At 39.9% G+C, this 19,905-nt stretch overlaps 1 pseudogene; it reads right to left on the bottom strand.

The window, feature by feature from the left end:
- Nucleotides 1-19,905, bottom strand: part of LOC116762187 — a 382,117-nt pseudogene that overhangs the window by 59,864 nt on the left and 302,348 nt on the right.

Below are 19,905 nucleotides of genomic sequence, written 5' to 3'. Positions count from 1 at the left end.
TCCCATCTGCCTTCATGGTCACAGGTCTCTCCACACTCAGGCACTGGAATAATATCACCATTCAATTTTTCAGGTATTTCCACACGAGATTTCGTTTCTTTAGACAGATCCCTCTCTGTGGCTAACTCCACATTCCAAGTCCCAGCCTCATCATCTGAAATAATAAATGGATGGCATGAATGTTATGTTTCCAAAGAAGAAAGAAAAAAACTGGTCAGGAGAGTGGGTGGAAAGGGACAAGCAACACATTTTCTGTTTACTTTCCCACTCTCAACAATTATACCGGGACTTCAGGAGAAGATGCCGTGTATCATAACTGCTTGCTTACTGTCTGCTTCTCCCACCAGACTGTAAACTTCCTGAAGGCAGGAACCACGTCTACTTTCCTCATCACTGCTTCCCCCGTACCCAGCTCAGTGCCTGGCACACAGCAGACACTAAGTAAATGTGCTCAATCAATGACCATTCAGGGAATGAGTTAGGCTTCCTGCGGAAATTCTAATCCTCACCGATCTCCTGAACCGGGCACACGCCTCGCAAGTTCCACTGAGGCTGCTCTTCCAAGGTTTGGAGCTGGCCACCAGATGACTCCTGGGCTGTTCCTAGAGTTGCTTTCTCCTTCACAAGCTCTTCCTGTTCATGATCATGGGCTGGGACCTGGTAAAAATCAAGGACAGTTAGGAACCAAATATCAGAGAAGACATTGCAAGGCCTTCTCAGGACCAGTGGATAGGAAAAGAAGGCTCAAGAAACTGGCAAAGAAAACAAGGCAGAGAGATTAAGAGCCTATTACAGATCAAGTTAGGCATAAAGAAATCCATTTTTTCCTCCTCCTCCTCTTACTGCACTGAAACCCCATGCTTGATCATACAAGTACAAACCCCTGTTCTCCCATCTTCCCACCTGCTCTCCTGGTTCATCCAGCTCTCTCTCCAAATCCTCCAGCACAGTTACCGCCTCCTCTCCACTCACTGGGCGGTGCTCTCTCACCCAGGCCTGGAGCTCCTCGGGCAGGATGGTCAGGAACTGCTCCAGCACCAGCAGCTCCAGGATCTGCTCCTTGGTGTGCATCTCTGGTCTCAGCCACTGATGGCAGAGTTCCCGGAGTCTTCGAAGAGCCTCTCGGGGCCCAGGTGTCTCCTGGTAGCAGAATTGCCTGAAGCGTCTACGAAAGATCTCTCTGGTGCGAGGGTTATCTCTTGACAGGCCAGATTCTTGCCCATAGGCATGGTCTCCCTCTTCCTCTTTTACTTTCACTGCTATAAGTCCTTCCTGCATCTCTGGAGTCTGAAGGGCCAAGGCTGTGGTCATTTGAGGTTTAACTATTCAGAAAATGAATGTATTCTTGATAATTCCCCCTTGATCTTTTCTTCTGGAAATCCCAAAATCTAAAAAATAATTTGCAGGAAAAAAAGTATTAAAATGTAGAAAATCTTGTCTGCTGGTAGGCACTGGGAGTATTTATACTAAAATCAGTAACTTCGTCTAATGAAGAACATAAATGCATGATTAATAAGGACTATTCAAATACTGATGAATATAGGAAGGCAAACAAAACCAAAACAACACCACACACCCTCCCCGAGTTTTATTGAAGGAAGGGACCATTTTGATCATCCTGAATGAATCAGCTCAAATAAATCAGCTTGATGTACTGGGTTTCCATTTGAATGGCAAGATACTGGACTCATAGTCAGTTTTTAGTTGAATGGGGGTAAAGAAACATTTTGGGCCCAAGTGGTCACCGAAGACACTAAGAATCAAGGAGAGAAAGGAAAGAAAAAGGCAGTGGAAGGGAAAGTAAAGAAGATAAAAAGACACAATGAGGAGCAAAAAAAACGTGCTTGGGGAAGAGAAGCAGAGTCCTTCACATCAGGTGAGGTGTGGAGGAAAGAGATGTATGCTTGGAGTGGGGAAGATCTGGGATTGAGACTGATCTTCCAGGTACTCCCTGCACAGTCTTGGGCTTCATCTTTTGAGCCTTAGTCTACTCAATCTGTAAAATAGGGATCCTAAAGCCAACCTTGTCTACCTTTCTAGGTTGATATAGAAATAAAATAAGATCACAGATAAAGAGCACAAAGAAGCTGGCAGTCTGGTAAACTCGAAAGTATTATAAATTACCACTATTGTTATTTTTATTATAAATTTTATTGACAGATTAAATGAATATCCTAGTGATCTAAACACTAAGGTGAAAGAATCAGGAAGTAGTCAACTGGAGTGGTCTTGGTCCATAGATATTAAAATGAAGGAAATATTAGTTCTAATATTTTTAAAACACAGAACTTTAGCTCTTTCTTGCTCTTCAATTTCTTGGAAATTGTTTCTCTTTGAAGTTCCTTGAGGATGGAGAGTGGGCAATCGTATGTAAAATAAAATAAGCGCTAATAAAGAGACAAACGTCTATGACCACTGAAATCTTAATCAGGATAGTAATTAATGAAGGCAATTTTCTGAAAGAAAAATAATTATGTGACCTAATGATTTCCAAGCACCATTTTTTTTCTAGTTCATACTTTATTTATTTTTAAACGTCTTTATTAGAGTATAATTGCTTTACAATGTTGTGTTAGTTTCTGCTGTATAACAAAGTGAATCAGCTATATGCATATGTATATCCCCATATCCCCTCCCTCTTGCGTCTCCCTCCCACCCTCCCTATCCCACCCCTCTAGGTGGTCATAAAGCACCAAGCTGATCTCCCTGTGCTATGTGGCTGCTTCCCACTAGCTATCTATTTTACTTTTGGTAGTGTATATATGTCAATGCTACTCTCTCACTTCGTCCCAGCTTACCCCCGTGTCCTCAAGTCCATTCTCTACGTCTGCGTCTGTTATTCCTGTTCTGACCCTAGGTTCATCAGAACCATTTTTTTTTAGATTCCATATATATGTGTTAGCATATGATTTTTTCTTTCTGACTTACTTCACTCTGTATGACAGACTCTAGGTCCAACCACCCTACTACAAATAATTCAACTTTGTTTCTTTTTATGGCTGAGTAATATTCCATTGTATATATGTGCCACATCTTCTTTATCAATTCATCTGTCGATGGACACTTAGGTTGCTTCCACATCCTGGCTATTGTAAATAGCACTGCCATGAACATTGTGGTACATGACTCTTTTTGAATTATGGTTTTCTCAGGGTATATGCCCAGTAGTGGGATTGCTGAGTCATATGGTAGTTCTATTTTTAGTTTTTTAAGGAACCTCACTGTTCTCCATAGGTGGCTGTATCAATTTACACTGCCACCAACAGTGCAAGAGGGTTCTCTTTTCTCCACACCCTCTCCAGCATTTCTTGTTTGTAGATTTTTTGATGATGGCCATTCTGACTGGTGTGAGGTGATACCTCATTGTAGTTTTTTTGTTGTTGTTGTTGTTTTTGCGGTACACGGGCCTCTCACCGTTGTGGCCTCTCCCGTTGCGGAGCACAGGCTCCGGACGCGCAGGCTCAGTGGCCATGGCTCACGGGCCCAGCCGCTCCGCGGCATGTGGGATCTTCCCGGACCGGGGCACGAACCCGTGTCCCCTGCTTCGGCAGGCGGACTCCCAACCACTGCGCCACCAGGGAAGCCCCCTCACTGTAGTTTTGATTTGCATTTCTCTAATGATTAGTGATATTGAGCATCCTTTCATGTGTTTGTTGGCAATCTGTATGTCTTCTTTGGAGAAATGTCTGTTTAGGTCTTCTGCCCATTTTTGGATTGGGTCGTTTATTTTTTTGATATTGAGCTGCATGAGCTGCCAAGCACCATTTTTGGGCAGAGGCTTTCAAACGTATTTGACCAGGACCCTCAGTAAGAAACATTGTATATTGTGACCAGAACACACATACATGTGCTTATGAATACGTTTGTGCATGTGTGAGATACACATATACAAATAATTTTTTTTACAAAATACTATGTACCCTTACATTATGTGATATATACTCTTATTTTTTAAATCCTATTTCATAAAATTAAAAAACAAAAAACCCTGGTCATAGCCCACTACATAGATTTCACGACCCACAAAGGGATCATGACCTATAGTTTTAAAATGTTTTTGTTTTAATTTTAAGTAAAATTATTGTAATTCACTGTAAAAATAACCCTACACTATTCTTAAGTATTAGCATACATCGCAAAATTTAAAAAACCAAGGGTAGATTATTTAAATTATAAGTGAACACTGATCATACTACAACTAGAAGAAAAGTTAAATTCATATTGACATTATTGGTTATAATTATCAAAGACAAAAAAAAACCACATTGGTGTGGGACAGCATCCTTCTGGATAACCTGTGAACATTATCCTCTCACAAATTTCTAACATCTTTGGCTTGCTTGACTTCTATAGACCACCCTAGGAAGAATGGAGAGGGTTTTTACTCAAAAGATAGGATCCCTGAGTTCATGTTTTCCCCCAACTCACCACCACTCTGACCACCACATTATCTTTTTCTGTCAGAACTTTTCATATTCCACTCATTCATTGAGCAAATATTTACTCAGAGCCTACCACATTCCAGGTACTGTTCTAGGCTACAAACAAAAAAATTTTCTCATCTCAAAGAATTTACATTTTTATAGCAATATAATAATAGCTGACATTTATAGTGCTTTTAATTTACCAGACACTGTTTTGGACGCTTTACATATATTAACTCAATTAATCCTCAAAGCAACTATGAGTAAGGTACTATCATTACCCCCACATTGCAGATGAGAAAACTGAGGCACAAAGAGTTTAAGTCATTCATGCAGTGCTTCACAGGTAGTAAGTGGTGAGGCTGCAATTCAAACCCAGCAAAGCTAACTCTAGAATTTAAAGTCTCAATCACTATACCACTCTCTCTCCTCTATGTGGGGGTAAGAAGGGGACAGGATGAGGAAAGGGGACCATAGGAAACAGACAATAATTATATGTCAAGTAGTGATAAATGCTATATAGAAAAATAAAGGTAAAGGAGATAGGCAGTAAGGGAGAAGAAAGGTCTCTATTTTATGTGGGGTAGTCAAGGAAAGCCTTGTTGACAAACCATTATTTGAGCAGAGACCTGAAGGAAGTGAGAAGCAAGTCACATGACTATCTGGAGAAAGACTGTTCCATGCAAAGGGAACACTGAGTTCTTGGAGGTAGAAGCATGCCTGCATTTTTCAAGGGACAGTAAGTTGACCAATGTGGCTAGAATAGAGGAAGCAAACAAGACAGAAACAGATGAAGTCAAGTTAGGAACAGACCATGAAAAGCCGTCGTAAGGGCTCTGCCTCATACTCTAAGAGATGAGGAGGAGGTTTTGAGCAGAGGGGTGATAAAATTTTATTCAATTTTAATATAAAAACATAACTGGCTGCTGTGACAATAGACCACTGGGAAAAGCAGATGCAGGAAGAGAAGCTACGGTAATAATCTAGGGGAGAGATGATGGTAGCATGAACCATGGTCTGCTGAGCTTGTTCTAGGGTGAGAAATTTGGGGGCTACAAATATCAAATAGGTACATTAAGAATATGTGCTCTCACATTACTCGGTTAACCGAGCATGGGTTCAAAGAATTAAACAACCGCTTGTTTTCTCAACCTTCCAGGCCCCTGAAAAATGTCTTCTTCCTATCTGCTGCCTAATCACCTTGGTTTCAAGTCAAAGTTTTTCTATTCACAGACAATGCAGCTGAAGCTTTGAGCTCTGCCAATAGAAAATCATTTCTGGTATATGGTGTTTCAAATCTTTACTCAGTTTCACTAAGATCAGTTTCCCTCCATTCTCTGTATATCCTAGGTTCCCTTTTGCTTTCCCTCCCCTGAATTTGCTTCTATCTGGTGGCCTGAATACCCAGGTCCTCACACCAGCTTATCTTAGTTCTTTGAAGCCACTGTCTCTGAAAGGCTTCCCAAGTTTTTTTTTTTAATAACCCTGCCCTCCTGGTCACAAGCATACAGCTATTAATCTCCCATCCAGGATCACCACCCCATTGTATATGCCAGCTATATAATTAGCATAATAATCTCCCCTACCTTAAAAAATACACCTGCATTTTAAAGCTGGTTTCTCCTAGAGCCTTGGCAAGCTCAACACCCTTAAATCTACATCATTCCTGTGGAGCAATGCTCTTTACCAAGGATATGCATGTAGTGAAGACAAAGCAGCACGCAATGCAAAGGTGCCTTCATCGTAATACATCCCCCTACCCTCACTTCTGATGTCACCATCTGTGGCTCCTCACTACCTATCCCAAACTCTCAAGCCTGGCTAAAGACCATTTACACTTCTAGCCTCCACTGTCTGGCCCCACTCTTGTCTTCCTATATTCCACGTGCAGAAACTGCCAGCTCTGCTTAGGCGTTTCTTTAACCAGGCTTTTCTCGTCCCTGTTCCATGTCACTGGTCTTGCCTTCTGCATTATTCAAACCCTACCCGATCTCTGCAGTTTGATTAAAATCTCACATCCTCCCTGACGTCTTCCTCATCCATCCCAGTCTACTCTTATTAAAACAAACAAAAAAAAACCCCAAAGTACAGAATTTAGAATTCCTTCACCAAGTTCTACTCCTGAGAAACAGACACTGTTAAAAATTGGAATGTATCCTTTCTATGTATCTGCAATCACACACACACACACACATACACACACACACACACACACATGACGTAGCTCATATTTTTCCTATTAACTAAGCTAAGTAGAAGATAGTATGAGGCAGCAGAGAACATAGATAGGCAGATCTGGTTGTGAGTTCTGACTTACTAACAGTGTGATCTTGGGCAAGTTACCTGATTGATTTTTCTGAGCCTCAATCTCCTCATGTATGCAATGAGGACAACTACCTTGCAAAGTCTTTGAGAGAATTAAATGAGATAATGCTTATAAGATGGTTTTGCACAAAGGGCACAGCACATATGAAACATGCTAATTAACCACCTTTTAATGAGATAATGTACAATTTAATGTACAATTTTTGGTACAAGGGTGGCTTGATCAACAGCTGCTACCTACCTTTAGGGCGAAGACTCATCTTTTCTATTGCTCAAAGTACCACACCAGTGAGTGGGTGGGGAAACACATGTACACACACAAAAGAAATGGCTGTTTCATCAGGTTTGCAGACACACTCTGACAGACTTACATGTCTTCAGGTATATACCTCTCTCTAATCTTAAATCCTAACTAGAAGTTCAGGATTACTAAGGTAGAAAAGGGGTAGGACCAGATTCAAATAAGGGAACTCACTTCCTGGGTTGTGACTGTAAAGCTAATACAGAGAAAAAGAGAGAGTCAGCATAGCAAAGGGTTTAAGAAAATAGACTCTGAAGCCAGACTCCCTGGATTTGAATCCTGACTACACCCCTTACCAGCTGTATCAACTCGGGTGAGTTACTTGATCTCATTTTCTTCCTGGACCTTAAATAAAGGGGGGAGGAGGGAGAAGTTCCATACTACCAGTGCCTACCTCATAGAGTTATGAAAAGCAAATAAGTTAATATTTGGAAAGTGCTTTGAACAGTGCTGGCTGACACATAAGTGCTATTTAAATATTCGTGTTTTTCTTAAATCAACAGGTGGCAAGAGCTTGTACACTCTTGAGTGAATCAGACTAAGAGTGCCTGTGGCATGTTATAAAACTATCCTTGCTCGTTGTTTAAAATAACTCCCCAGTCGAGAATGGTAGACGGGAAAATAGAAACCATCCTGGATATCCGAATCTACCCTTACCCTCAGATGCGGGGAAGGAGAGTTCAGAGGTGCACGGGGGCTAGGACGGAGTGGTTGAAGGGCTCAGGAACAGACGAAGGGGATGGGGGTGGGGGCAAGGACGCTGACTCGGTTAACGGGGCCCTTCTAGTTTCAGGGGCAGCCTCCTCTGCCCCTCAACTGTCCGGCCAAGCTCTGGCCAAGAAGACCCGCTGCCTCCTCCCCACGCCCAGTCCAGAGTCGCAGCGCACAGCCCGGACCTCCCGAAGGCCCTGCAGCCACCGGACTCCGAAGCTCACCGGGTAGCCGTGGCACCACCTCTGAATCCTTGACAACCGCAGCCCGGATAATGATAAACTACAAAGGCCGGAAGTGCGTCACACCGCCTCTCTCCGGGGGAACAGCGGTTCAGGCCGTGTTCCTTCTAGTAAGCCCGGAGGTTTTCACACCTCTGTGGTCGCCACGCTGAATCCCCTTCCAGGCGTAGTGAGGCGCTAAGTGTCATAGTCTCTTCCAAGGGGGTTAATATACAGTAATAACAGCTAGTATAATGTTTTACGCATACTAACTAATCTACACATGCTAACTCACTCTACATTAACAGTCCTGTGAGTTCGGTATAATTATCCCCATTTAGCAGATGAGGAACCTAGGGCACATTCCTTCTACATTTATCAGTTACAAAGAAAGTTTCCTGCAAAGAAAGTTTTTGTGCACTTTGCTTTCTCGCACGAGATATTCCAGGCTCATTTTACACTTTTTCTGCCTTAGACCTGGAATCCACCATTGCTCCATGAAGCCATGGTTCCTTTTAATGGAGAATAATATACAGAGACCAGGATCTAGATTTTGAAAAATAGATAAGCTCATTGCTACTGGGATAGGTCATTGCTTCTAGGCCCTATCAGTGGACCTTAGAGCTGGAATAAAATATACATATGATAGGGATTTTATAAGATATTTCCAATTCAAATACAACTTCACAGATTTTTTTTTTCATTTTCACCATTGCACATTTGATTTTCCTTTCTTCCACAGTGAACACCCTGGCTCCCAGCAGCATCAATATATTCACTCAATTTGCTCTTACAATCTTTTTTTTTAATTTTCAAAATTAAAATATCAACATCACTAGCAACAACACACCTACTATGTACAGTCCAAAATTTCTTTGCTTGCTTTATTTGTTCTTGAATTGTATCCCATTAAGGGAGTATAGTTTAGAGTACATATACATACCTTATTTGAATTCTTTTCTCTGTGTAGTTATGTTATAAACTTGATATACAGTTAGTCATTTGCTTCTGTTTTAATTTCAAGATTTGCTTTCCTTTCATCTTTTTCATTTCCTTTCTGAATATGCAAAACAGTTCAAAATCAAAATTATATAAAAAGATATGTTCAGAGTTTTGCTTCCGTCCCTAATTCCTTTATCTTATATATACTCTTGTTCCATTTTCATTAGTTTTAAATTTATCCTTTCCTTCCTACTTCCTTCTCTCATCCCTTCCCTTCCTTCCTTTCTTTTACAAAAATATGTGTTTACCCTTTTACCACTGTAAATTATATTATACACACTCTTTTGCATCTTGCTTTATAACTTAATAGAATAACCTGGAAATTATTCTAAATCTGTTCATAGAAATATTCCTCTTTTTCTCTTTACAGTGGTATAGTACTCCATTGCGTAGATGTACCATTATTTTTTCAACCAGTCTCTTAGGGATGGGTATTTGGATTGTTTCCAATATTTTGCTTTAACAAATAATGCTGCAATGAACAATGAAGAGAGGAGAGGAGAGAAGTGTCTTTGTAAGGGTTGTATCATTTTGCACTTTCAACAGCAATGCGAGATAGTGCCTGTTTTCACACTGCCTCCCCAACTGTATGTTTTCAGGCTTTTGAATGTTGCCAATATGATAGGTCATTAGGTATTTGTTAAGAAACCGCAAACTGAAAGCTGAAATCCCTGTTAAAAATGAATTCACAGTGTGAAGTGTTGGCAAGGATTATGGAGCAATGGAAATTTTCATACACTGTTGATGAGAGTGTAAATTGGCAACAACATTTTTGGGAAATTCTTTGGTATATCTGCTGAAGTTGAACATACGCATATTCTATGACCCAAGAGTTTCACTTCTAGTTATATTGCTGCCAGAAATGCATATATATTTACATCTAAAGACACACTTTAGCAGCATTTTTTATAGCTCTAAACTGGAAACAACCCAAAATTCTATTAAGAATAAGATAAGATCAGAGCAGAAATAAATGAAATAGAAACAAAGAAAACAAGAGCAAAGGTCAATAAAACTAAAAGCTGGTTCTTTGAGAAGATAAACAAAATTGATAAACCTTTAGCCAGACTCATCAAGCAAAAGAGGGAGAGGACTCAAATCAATAAAATTAGAAATGAAAAAGGAGAAGTTACAACGGACACTGCAGAAATACAAAGCATCATAAGAGACTATTACAAGCAACTCTATGGCAATAAAATGGACAACTTGGAAGAAATGGCCAAATTCTTAGAAAGATACAAACGTCCAAGACTGAACCAGAAAGAAACAGAAAATATAAACAGACCAATCACAAGCACTGAAATTGAAACTGTGATTAAAAATCTTCCAACAAACAAAAGTCCAGGACCAGATGGCTTCACAGGTGAATTCTATCAAACATTTAGATAAGAACTAACACCCATCCTCCTCAAACTCTTCCAAAAATTTCAGAGGAAGAAACACTCCCAAGCTCATTCTATGAGGCCACCATCACCCTGATACCAAAACCAGACAGAGATACTACAAAAAAAGAAAATTAGAGACCAATATCACTGATGAATGTAGATGCAAAAATCCTCAAAAACTACTAGCAAACAGAATCCAACAGCACATTAAAAGGATTTATCCCAGGGATGCAAGGATTCTTCAATATATGCAAATCAATCAATGTGATATACCATATTAACAAACTGAAGAATAAAAACCATATGATCATCTCAATAGATGCAGAAAAAGCTTTTGACAAAATTCAACACCCATCTATGATAAATACCCTCCAGAAAGTGGGCATAGAGGGAACCTACCTCAACATAATAAAGGCCATAAACGACAAACCCACAGCAAACATCATTCTCAATGGTGAAAAACTGAAAGCATTTCCTTTGAGATCAGGAACAAGAGAAGGATGTCCACTCTCACCACTATGATTCAGCATAGTTTTGGAAGTCCTAGCCATGGCAATCAGAGAAGAAAAAGAAATAAAAGGAATACAAATTGGAAAAGAAGAAGTAAAACTGTCACTGTTTGCAGATGACATGATAATATACATAGAGAATCCTAAAGATGCCACCAGAAAACTACTAGAGCTAATCAATGAATTTGGTAAAGTTGCAGGATACAAAATTAATGCACAGAAATCTCTTGCATTCCTATACACTAACAATGAAATACCAGAAAGAGAAATTAAGGAAACAATCCCATTCACCATTGCAACAAAAAGAATAAAATACCTAGGAATAAACCTTCCTAAAGAGGTAAATGACCTATACTCAGAAAACTATAAGACACTGATGAAAGAAATCAAAGATGACACAAACAGATGGAGAGATACACCACGTTCTCAGATTGGAAGAATCAATATTGTGAAAATGACTATACTACCCAAAGCAATCTAGAGAATCAACGCAATCCCTATCAAATTACCAATGGCATTTTTTTACAGAACTAGAACAAAAAATCTTAAAATTTGTATGGAGACACAGAAGACTCTGAATAGCCAAAGCAGTCTTGAGGGGAAAAAACCGGAGCTGGAGGAATCAGACTCCCTGACTTCAGACTATACTACAAAGCTACAGTAATCAAGACAATAGGGTACTGGCACAAAAACAGAAATATAGATCAATGGAACAGGACAGAAAGCCAAGACGTAAACCCACGCACCTATGGTCAACTAATCTATGACAAAGGAGGCAAGGATATACAATGGAGAAAAGACAGTCTCTTCAATAAGTGGTGCTGGGAAAACTGGACAGCTACATGTAAAAGAATGAAATTAGAACACTTCCTAACACCATAAACAAAAATAAACTCAAAATGGATTAAAGACCTAAATGTAAGACTGGACACTATAAAATTCTTAGAGGAAAACATAGGAAGAACACTCTTTGACGTAAATCACAAGACGTTTTTTGACCCACCTTCTAGAGTAATGAAATAAAAACAAAAATAAACAAATGAGACCTAATGAAACTTAAAAGCTTTTGCACAGCAAAGGAAACTATAAACAAGACAAAAATACAACCCTCAGAATGGGAGAAAATATTTGCAAATGAAACAATGGACCAAGGATTAATCTCCAAAATATATAAACAGCTCATGCAGCTCAATATTAAAAAAACAAACAGCCCAATACAAAAATGGGCAGAAGACCTAAATAGACATTTCACCAAAGAAGACATACAGGTGGCCAAGAAGCACATGAAAAGCTGCTCAAATCACTAATTATTAGAGAAATGCAAATCAAAACTACAATGAGATATCACCTCACACCAGTTAGAATGGGCATCATCAGAAAATCTACAAACAACAAATGCTGGAGAGGGTGTGGAGAAAAGGGAACCCTCTTGAACTGTTGGTGGCAATGTAAATTGATACAGCCGTTATGGAGAACAGTATGGAGTTTCCTTAAAAAACTAAAAATAGAACTACCTTATGACCCAGCAATCCCACTACTAGGCATATATCCAGAGAAAACCATAATTCAAAAAGACACATGCACCCCAGTGTTCATTGCAGCACTATTTCCAATAGCCAGGTCACGGAAGCAACCTAAATACCCACCAACAGAGGAATGGATAAAGAAGATGTGGTACATATATACAATGGAATATTACTCAGCCATAAAAAGGAACAAAATTGGGTCACTTGTAGAGACGTGGATGGACCTACAGACTGTCATACAGAGTCAAGTAAGTCAGAAAGAGAAAAACAAATATTCTATATCAATGCATATATGTGGAATCTAGAAAAATGGTACAGATGAACTGGTTTAGAGACACGGATGTAGAGAGCAAACGTATGGACACCAAGGAGGAAAAGCGGGGTCGGGGGTGGTGGCAGGATGAATTGGGAGATTGGGATTGACATATATACACTAGTATGTATAAAATAGATAACAAATAAGAACCTGCTGTATGAAAATAAAATAAAATAAAATTCAAAAAAAAAGGATACTTCAAAAATAAAATAAAAAGATAAAGTTAAAAAAAAAAAGAAAAACCCTTCACAAATAATCCATGACCAGAGCTGCTGTAAGTAAAAGTAGATGGTCGCTGACAGCGCACACACACACACACACACACACACACACACACATACACACACACACACGAGTTAGTACCTGCACTTTAGAACTCAAAATGCCATGACTTTATTTGGGACTGTGGCAGGCTGTTAATTGCCTACTAAATAAGTAGCTCCTTTTTATTAGATAACACAAAACCTTTTTTTTTTTTTTTTTTTTTTTTTTTGCGATACTCGGGCCTCTCACTGTTGTGGTCTCTCCCGTTGCGGAGCACAGGCTCTGGACGCGCAAGCTCAGCGGCCATGGCTCACTGGCCCAGCCGCTCTGCGGCATGTAGGATCCTCCCGGACCAGGGCACGAACCCGTGTCCCCTGCATCGGCAGGCGGACTCTCATCCACTGCACCACCAGGGAAGCCCCAGAAATCTAATTTTTTATTTGTGTCCTTTGGCACGTGGAATAAAGATTACATTTCTCGGCTACCCTTGAAGCTGAGTTGTGGTCACGTGACTAAATTCTGGCTAATTCAATATAAGAAGAAATATACTGTCCTGAGAAGGCTCCGTGAAAGATGCTGACTGATTTGGGAGTCCCTTTTTGGCCCTTCCTGCTGACTGGAATGTAGAATTGATGGCTGGTGCTTCAGCAGCCATGCAGAGGATGGTGAAAACTGGAAGGGACCTGGATCCCTGATGATTCCATGGAGTAAAAGCAACAACCCTAAACTATCTACCTTTAGACTTCTTTTACTCGAGAAGAATACAGTTTGTGTATTTTTCAGATCTTTATTACCAGTAGCTGATCATAAATTCTGATATAGGTGTCTGTACTTTGACTCCCTATCTAGGGTTTTCTTTTCCTTTTTTTTTCCTTAAATGTGATGCCATCATCTCTGATTGAACCCACTATCTCTGCTTCCTCCTCTGAAACAATGATACTTAGGAAACGCAAGTTTGGAGGGAAGGCAGAGAATTAGAAAGAAATGACGCCTATGGTATTATAAGTGGTCTGAAAAAAAGGGAAGAGAGATTCTCAAGAGGGTCAGTACTATTTAACCCAAGCCCATTTTTAAGTGACACCTTAGGAGTACTGCATACAGCCTCTGGGAGGTTCAGTGCTCAGAAAACTTGTTTATTCTAAGTGGAGTTACAGTAAGACATACATCAAATTTAATTGGAGAAACAACAAAGATAAAGAGGGCATTCAGGGCATGAAGGGGGTTAGAATGGAAGACAAAGACATGGAAGCTGGAGTGTACTGGGGGGACCTGGGGAAAGTGAGACAAATACAATAAGAGCAGAGAGCTCTTGTAGGATAGTGAAGAAAATAACATTTCTTACTGGGACTAATTTGTAGAGGAGCCTCTTGAATGTCAGGTTGAGGAATTAAATACAGAAGCTTGAAGGCATTCACAAAAATCAATTGTAGAGGTTCAAGGGATCTTTGAGAGAATATATATTCTAGTCCCATAATTCACAGATGAGGAATCTAAGGCCTAGAATGTGTGGGCGACTCGCCTAACATCACAGTGGTGTAGTGGATACTAGAACCTAGTATCTTTCCTCACCCCATGTCAACCCCCTTTTAAAGCAACATCTAACAAGTTACTAAGGTCTTGATCACCACACATAAAGCAAAGGAAGAAAAAGTGAGGAAGAAAAGCAATGCCTAAACCTTTAACTACTCACTTGAGAAATGTGGTACTTTCAACTCTGGGTTATGGGTGTGCATTTTTCTCTAAATTTCATTGTGGATAGGATGAAACAGGCTATTCTGAAGCTTTACATTTTAAATTAGTCAGCCTTGAGGCCTAGAAATAGAAAATCTGGCTTAGCTCACCCTGAGAGAGAATCTAGTCTGTAGATACTTTGATGTCAGAGAAGTTGAGACGGTGACAGATACGGAGAGTGCTCATGTAGCTTCTCTGAATTCTACGAGAAACAAATGCTGCTTAACATTCTTACTACAGTAATTAAAGCAATGTGATTTTTTTTGCCACGCCACTTGCGGGATTTTAGTTCCCTGACCAGGAATCGAACCTGAGCCCTCAGCAATGAGACCTCAGAGTCCTAACCACCAAATCACCAGGGAATTCCCAAAGTGATTTTGATTAGTTGTGGTTTTTTTTTTTTTATGTTGAAAAAGACCTGATCTCTGTTTAAAGGCTCTTCCATACTTACTACACATAGGGTTTTTCTTTCTTGTGGATTCTCTGGTGTTCAGTAAGATGTAAGCTCAGTCGAAGGCCTTCCCACACTTGTCACATTCTTAGGATTTCTCCCCAATGTGAATTCTGTGATGTCTAGTAAGGTCAGAACTTCCACTGAAGGCTTTTCCACATTCATCACATTCGTAGGGCTTTTCTCCTGTATGAATTCGCTGATGTTTAGTAAGGTTTGAACATTCTCTGAAAGCCTTCCCACAGTCATTGCACTGGTAACATTTCATTAAGGTATGGTACCTCTGATGCTAAGTCCTGTGCTGTTACTGAAGGTTTTGCCACATTCATTGCACTCACAAGGCCCCTCCCCAGTGTGACTTCTTTGATGTTTAATAAGGACTGAGCCTTAACTAAAATGTTACCACAATGATTACACTGATAAGGTTTTTTGCCAGAGTGAATTATGAGGTGATTTAAAAGGGTTGTATTTTGACTGAAGGCTCTTCCACATTCTTTACACTGAAAGGGTTTTTCCTGTGATTCTCTGATGTCCAATAAGATTCATGATGTGCATGAAGCTTTTCCCACACTGATCACATTTGTGTTCTTTCCCTTCCTCTGCGTTTCCTTGATGCCCTCCAAACCTGTCCTTGCATTCTCAAAGGTCTCCAAAATAAGCCCCCAAGAAAATGTTCCTGCCTCTGAAGATTCTGTTGAGTATCATCTTCTGTGATTCCATTCCTTTGGACACTTCCTGCTTTGCAGTCAACTTCCCAGTCTAAGGTTTGGTCTCACTTTCAGAAATAGGAAATGGATCATTTAAATGTCACTTTCTTTTTAAGCTTTTTATTATGGAAGATTTTAAACATATGTAAAAGTAAACAATAGAAATGTCACCTTTTTGAACTGATGAAATATTAAACTCCCAAGGGATCGTTTATCTCTTTTCTAGTCATGCTCCTCCAACAATTAATAAATAGCTCTTATGTTCAATTAAGGAAAATGCTAGAAAGGAAAGTTGAAATAGACATATCCTAGGCATAAATAACCTATGTAATAATTACTAAGGCAGGATTAAGAATAATCTTTAACACCAAAAAGGGGCACTAATTTGTTAAAGTCTAAGTGTGTAAAGAGTACTTTAAATTGCATTCAAATACAAGTACAGTTGTCCATTGGTATCTGCAGGGGATTGGTTCCACGACCCATGCCTCCATACCAAAATCTGAAGATGCTTAAATCCCTTATATAAAATAGTATAGTATTTGCATATAACCTATGTACATCCTCCCATATACTTTAAATCATCTCCAGATTACTTATAATACCTAATACAATGTAAATGCTATGGAAATAGTTGTCAGTGTGCTGCAAATTCAAGCTTTACTTTTTGGAATGTTCTGGAATTTTTTTTTCTGAATATTTTCGATCCACGCTTGGTTGAATAGGAGGATGTGCAACCCACAGATACAAAGGGCCCACTGTATAGCAGAAAGGCAAAAGTGTATTTCCTCTATTGCTTGGAGAGAAAACCCTTTGTCTTAATCCTCCCCCACATAGAACATTGCTTGAAGATTCAGTGTAAACCAATAATTCCTTCAAACAAACTAACATCAGTATTGCTTTATGAACACACTAAAATACACATTTTTAGTGAAATTTGGCCTGAAGGAAATAAATTAAATGTCCCATCGAGCTCATTAAAATGGAGATTCCACTTGAACTCAAAGGAAATACTGGAAAAGGACTGATTTCTTGACTCTTCTGGTCACTTTATTGCTATTTTTCTGGAGACAGATTCTAAAGGGAATCAGGATGTAAAAAGGGAGATGCTTAGTAAATGGAAAGCACATTTAGCATGTAGAGAATGTGGAAAGGAAAACGTGTAACAAACCTAGACTGGAGTGACATGTAGAGGAAGCTACTGACATGAAAAGAGAAGAGAATTTAATGTGGAAGAGGACAGGAGAAATGTAGTCAAAGTGAAAGGCTTAAAAGATGACTTTATCACTGATGCGTATAGAAAACTTACAGATACAGGGTAGGATAGGACATTTAGAAGGTCATTGTAAAGGAGACTGTAAAACAGAGGTGGTATAAAAAGCAACAGAATGATGTGATAGTTTAATGCTTTAATGAAAACCAATATGGTATATGAAAACAAATAAAATAAAAATCTTTTGCTTAAAAGACCAAGAATAAAGGTTGTACTTTGTAAAGAGAGAGTATATGAGCCAGGGAGGATTTCAGGTGAGAGTTAGGGTTAGAAACACTATTAAGTTGTAAAGGATGGCTTTGGTTGGCCAAGTAGGTGCCTGCTACCCTAACCCACCTTCCCAGATACATTTCTCCCTCTCCTCCTCACCTCTCTCGTAGGAAATGGGGTTTTCATCTTAATACTTTCTATATTTTGTGAATATAGAGTCGTGCTTGAGCAGGGTCTCCACGTGCCAGAGCTGACAACTTGGTGACTGCTGTGCAGCAACCAGAGATATCACCGCCTGCCAGAGCATTTCCTGTCCACCTGCTTGAGATGTGCCCTGGAGACAATCAGGGACCATTGGGCTTAGGAGGAAACTACTGTGAAAACCAGAGCTAAAACCTTAGGAAACAACTCCCATGGAAACAGGATTAGGAAAAAGGACTGAATGGGCTTAGCAGGAGAGATGAGACAGAAAAATGAACTGACAGAAGCAATGACTCCTGACAGGGACAAAAGCTCAGTTACCCTCACTGCTTTCCTATTGACCAAACTATTAAATGGGGTTAATTTAATGGTCTGATTGCCACAGCAGAACATGCTTCCTCTTCCCACCCGAAATTCTGGACCATCAAGTTCTCTCTCCACATCTCCCAGCAAAGACACAGCCTCATCTCCATTCAATGGCTGATGCACCCGCACCCAAGCCTGGAGCTCCTCAGGCAGGATGGCCACGAACTGCTCCAACACCAGTAACTGCAGGATCTGCTCCTTTTTATGATTCTCTGGGATCAACCACTGACAGCAAAGTTCCTGGAGTTGGCTCAGAGCCTCCCTGGGTCCAAGTGTCTCCTGGTAGCAGAACTGTCTAAAGTGTTGGCAGAAGACTTCCTGGCTGGACTGGCTATTCTGCTGCAAGTCAATTTCTTGTACAAAAAAGTCTCTTCCTCCCCCTTTACTATTACAGGTTCCTCCTGGGTATTTTTCATTCTGAATAATAAGATCTGTATTCATTTTCTCTCAGAAGAGGGGTCCCTGCAGATAGGTTCACACTCCAGGGAGACTCCCCTTTGCAAAATATAGAAAGTATTAAGATGAAAAACTGCCATCAGTTTTTAAAAATCCACGTGTATTATTATTAAACACTGCCTATACCACTTGAAGAAAAACACAACAGAAAAGGTTTTTGAAATCTGCCTAACAGTGATGTAGATGATTTGAGGATTTGACATTCCTGGTAATGGAAATTCATATGATTATTTTAGAAATGAAAAGAGTAATCTTTTTCCTATACTCACTCTACTCCAACCCTTTTCTATTTTAGACATGTTAAATGCAGTCTACCTGAGGCCCTTCACACCTGCGTGGAATGCTCTTACCCAGATATTAGCATAGGGCAGTCCCTTGTTTCTTTAAAGTATGCTCAAAAATCATCTTCTCAAAGAGACATTTCTAGCTCATTGTATATAAAAGTTTTCCTACCATTATCCACCCTCTTACTCTACTTTCTTTGTAACACTCACCACCAACTGACAACATATCTTTATTTGCCTTTTGTTTGTTACTCCACAATAATATAAATGCCATAAGAACAGGGGCTTTATCTATCAGTTTGGTACACTGCACCATTCTAAGTGCCAAAAGAATGTCTGGGACATATAAATCATCAATTAACTATCTGTTGAAAAAAATAATGACTAACAAAAGGTATTAACTCTAAGACTTTTTCAACAGCTTGCTCAGGAATTGTTTGCTTTAATACTGTGTGATACATAAACAAACAAGATTAGAGAAATAAGGCAGTGAAAATATTAACTAGAACGGCTCCACAATCCCTCCTCCACAATTTTGACGTTCCCCAGAGTTCTGAAAACCAAGAGTATTTTCATAAGTCATTTGATGGCAATACTCAAAGTGACATAAATTCATTTTGTAACAGCTTGGCTTGAAATGACATGAAGTTATTTATAGTTTTAGAGTGAAATTCATATTTTGTTACAGAAATATTGATACTACTTTCTGTAATAAAATATGGGACTGCCCCAGGCTCCTGGGGTGTTATGCATTCAATATACTATATACGCACCATGTTTTTTTAAAAATTCATCAATCTGATTTCGAAAACACTTCTGACCCCAAGGACTAAAGAAAAGTGCCTGCTTTCTATGCGTCAAAGACCCACCAGATTCCCAAAAAAGCCACCCCTCTTACACTCAGGAGTCCTCTGCCTCTCTGAAACCTCTGGGGCCCGGTCGGGGTAAGAAATCTGGGGTCGGGTCCGGGCACAAAGCCCAGTCTCCCAGATCAGGGGTCACTCCAGGAGACCAGCTCAGGGCAGCCGGCATTATAATTATAATACATTGGTAAAAATATGTGAAATGTTCCCTTGAGGGGCTTCCCTGGTGGTCTAGAGGCGAAGTCTCCGCGCTCCCAACGCAGGGGGCCCAGGTTCCATCCCTGGTCAGGGAACTAGATCCCGCATGCTGCAACTAAAATATCCTGTACGCTGCAACGAAGATCCCAAGTGCCGCAGCTAAGACCCGGCGCAGGCAAATAAA

The sequence above is a fragment of the Phocoena sinus genome, chromosome 11, assembly GCF_008692025.1.
Source record: "Phocoena sinus isolate mPhoSin1 chromosome 11, mPhoSin1.pri, whole genome shotgun sequence".
Taxonomy (NCBI): domain Eukaryota; kingdom Metazoa; phylum Chordata; class Mammalia; order Artiodactyla; family Phocoenidae; genus Phocoena; species Phocoena sinus.
Note: the sequence above shows the minus strand (reverse complement) of the source record. Positions and strands in the feature narration are given on the sequence as shown.